Raw genomic sequence first — 4,108 nt, forward strand, 5'->3', positions numbered from 1 at the left:
CTACCTCTAAAATTAGGGCAAAAAACCATTCCAGAAATTGTCTCAAAAATAGTATTTATAGAGTAGAAGTCAAACTTATAGAAGGAATCCAATCTCTATCTCTAAGATAAAGCTTGTTAATTATCTCCTATTTAAATTTTAAACCAAATCTCCTCTTTTCCTCTATCCTATATGGCCGGCCATTCTAAGGGGATTCTCACCCCTGTGTGGCACCAATATTAGATAGGGAAGAAAGAGAAAATCATCATTTATCCTGTAGTCCAATTTTGACTCAAATTCAAATTCCAATTTAAGTCAAACTTAAATTAATTTGAATTCTAAATTGAACAACTTATCAAATAAGTTAAAATGGATAAATCTAGATGTGTTCAAATTCAAATTTAAAAAATCACATTATTTAAATAATAATTAATTCTCAACTAATTATTTTTGAGTATTTAATTTTAGAATTCTGTAATTCTAAAATTCCCATTTTGCCCTCTGTGTCTGGTAGAATTACTAGGACGACGTGGGGACTAATGGACCTATAATCCTGAGTTCTAATAAAATTAATAATCAATTAAACATTTTAATTAATTAATTAATTCTATTAATTCAAATAGTTACTCTACTATAAACTTGGAATTGCACTCTCGAAATTATAGACATCAATTACTTCTAAACTGTAAAATGTCTATTTGATATAGTCATTGCATATAGATCAATCCTCCATAATAATTAATAATTAGAGTAAGGTAAAATCCGTTAACCTCTCTAATTACTTCTTTATCCTTGAGTACCATTGATTCTCTAATGGACAGTGATTCATAAAACACATTCATGAATCGGAGCTCCTACTAGTCCAAGTACCGAATCAACCCTCAAGAGAATTATTTATCTACTTCTTTCTTAAGAAGGAATGGATTCCATCTCGTGTAATAACATTCCCGGCTACATACTTCATCATGTCTTTAAAATACAAGGAATATGATTTAGGATCTCAGAATCTGTACCGAGTAAATCAAAAGACACGAATCCATAAATAGGAGTCTGTTAAGAACTCAGGATTAAGATCATTCTATATATGACCATCGGTAGACTTAATTAGAATTTCTATACTTAACGGAATTATTAGAAATTCATATTGTGTCTGTGTCCTTGTTCCACATAATCTCATTATGTGAAATACACTCATTCAATATCTCACCATATTAACAGTGCGGATAACACCATTCCATTCTAAATGGGAATGACATGTACTAATAATGTTTTAATTAAAAATTCTGAACTTTAATTAAATTCATTATGAACATTACTTTTTGATTATTATCCTTAAACATTATCCTCTCATATATAACACTTATATACAATGTTTAAGGTTACATAAATAATCACAGAATTTTCATTGATATTCATAATATATTCACAAATATATACACATAAAATTATGAATAAACTTTTTTATTAAATAAATAATAAATATCCTATTACATCTTATGCTTCTAGGACACCATTCCCAACACAAATTATGTTAGTGCAAAATTAGGAGCAGGATTTATAGATGAAACTGATTGGCAAATTGCCGAACTCTTGTATAACTTTTTAGGTAGATTTCACGAAGTTACCTTAAAGCTTAGTGGAACTTATTACCCAACTTCACCATTAGCGTTAGGAGAACTTTTAAGAATGTCTATTTTATTTAGTGAATTTAGGACATACGAGGTTTTAGGAGTTCCTATCACCTCTATGGAAAAGAAGTTTAAAAATTATTGGTCTAAATTACCCATGTTGTATGGTTTCGGTTTTATTTTTTACCCTAGATTAAAATTAGAAGGTTTAGAAAGTGGATTAGATAACATAGGTGAATTTTTAGCTATCGACACTACTGATCAATTTCCTATTATAAAGGAAAAAATATATTCTCTATATATCTCTTACGAAAGTAGGTTTAGAAACACATCTTGTGTTGAACAACCGCAACAATGAGACGACAATCCGCATTCATTTTTGAATATTTTCGAGTTGTCTAAGAAGAAGAAGAAGACGACGACGACGACTCAAGGTCAAGAAGAATTTGGGAGTGGATCTTCATCAAGAGGTGGCGGCAGATTCAACGAGTTAATGGCGTACTTGAGTGAGGCCTTAGTTATAGACAGTAGTGAAATGTTTGATTTGGTTGAGTGGTGGAGGGCCCGAGCATTAACTTGGCCGATCCTAACACGACTGGCAATGGATATTTTTTTGATCTCGGTCTCCACTGTTGCAGCCGAACAAGCATTCAGTACAACCGGCCGAATACTTGAAGAACGGAGAAACGCATTGCAGCAGGATATTGGTGAAGCTTTGGTGTGCATCAAGGATTGAGACCGTTCCGACCAACGCTTACACGATACAATCTCACCGGCAAACCAAGAATGGATCGACGAATTTAATATATTAACTTTTAATTTTCAAGACGATCCTTCTGCTTCAAATTAAATTTTATTATTCAAATTTGTAAATATTTATTTACTTTGTAATTTCTAATTTGTATAGTGTTATTGTAATCTTGTATAGACTTTATAAGTTCGTCAAATTTGTAATTCGTCCCATAATGATTGCACTCTTTTTCCCTTACCAAGTTTTTATCCCAATTGAGTTTTTCTTGGTAAGGTTTTTAACGAGGCTATTATGAATTACAAATTTAAAAATCAATGAAGAAATAAATTTTTTTATATAGTTCGTGTGTTCATTTCAAATTTCAAATTGTAATATACACATTGTAATTATACAAATACAACATAAAAATATAATATAAAAAAATTTGAAAATTCAGGCAGCCGGTCGGGCATCGGGCAGCTCGACTGGGCACGGGCAGGCACCCCCTGCCCGAAGCCCGTCCATGGGCAATTTTTGGGTCGGGTCGGACAGCCTGAATTTTTGGACAGTTCGGGTTCGGTACTAGGGCAAAAATTCAGACTTTTCGGTGGTCACGGGCGGCCCGTCCAAAGTTTCAGCACTAATCACCGCCATAGTGGCCCGGTCCGGGTTTCAGGTCCTACCCCTAAGGATACGATCTCCATATCCTGTCTAGGCCATCAGCGGGCTTACGAGTTCGCAAAATATCTTATCTTAAGAAAATACCTATTAAAACTTTAAATCAGTTCATTATGAGATCAATAACAATAATCAAGCTGTTGTCTTAAAATATCTTTCTTTATCAAACATGTGTTATCTTTAAAAACATTTACATAGGCCAAAACACTTTAAAACATGCTAACAAAGATATGCACAAGAATATCCTACCTCTCTGGTAGAGTTCTACAGCTAGCTCCTCGTCGTCCTAGCCCGACTTCCTTCGAAGCTTAACCCTTACCTTTCCGCTATTTCCACTATTAAATAATGTTCCAAGATTTAGACTTCATCATCACAACAAGTCAAACTTAATTATGTATAATTGTATCATACTAGTGTGCCTTTACTTAAATCCAAAGTTCATAAACAATTTCATATTTCAAATCATGATTCTTTGAGAATTGGAACCCACACAAGAATATAGGATAGAACAAGAATTAATGTGGCTAATCCACTCACTTGTGTTTCTAAATGAACCTAATTTGGGTTATTTATTGAAATTTGAAGTCAAAATGAGGTTTTAAGGCATTTTTGGGTCAGAACATGTGCACACCGGTCGACCTGTGACAGAGAGGTTCATCTCCACCGATCAGCCAGTGGAGAGGAGACTAGTCAACCGGTGGAAGCAGTACAGGTTGGCCAAAATGGCTGATCCATGGAGAACGAGGCCAAATCCTGTAATTTCGAGTTCAATTCTGAGATATTTTCATGGAAAATCACTAGATCCAGGTTCCAAATACTCAATCAAACTCAAAGAATCAAAAACCCCCAAATTTCATCATGATTTCAACCAAAATTCATCAAAATCAAACTTAAACTGAAAATAAGTTTCACCAATGGAAAAATCCAAGATTTAAGAGGAGATTTTCAAAAATCTTACCACAAATCCTTCCTTTGATATTGAACACTTCTTGAGGTTTCCATTTGGTTCAAATGTTAGTCTAAAACTCCCTTAGAAACAAATTTGAGAGGGAGAAGAGAAAGAAAGAGACGAGAGAGTGTGACGAGGGAAAGA

The sequence above is a fragment of the Morus notabilis genome, unplaced genomic scaffold (genome assembly GCF_000414095.1).
Source record: "Morus notabilis unplaced genomic scaffold, ASM41409v2 Scaffold11, whole genome shotgun sequence".
In the NCBI taxonomy this organism is placed as follows: Eukaryota; Viridiplantae; Streptophyta; class Magnoliopsida; order Rosales; family Moraceae; genus Morus; species Morus notabilis.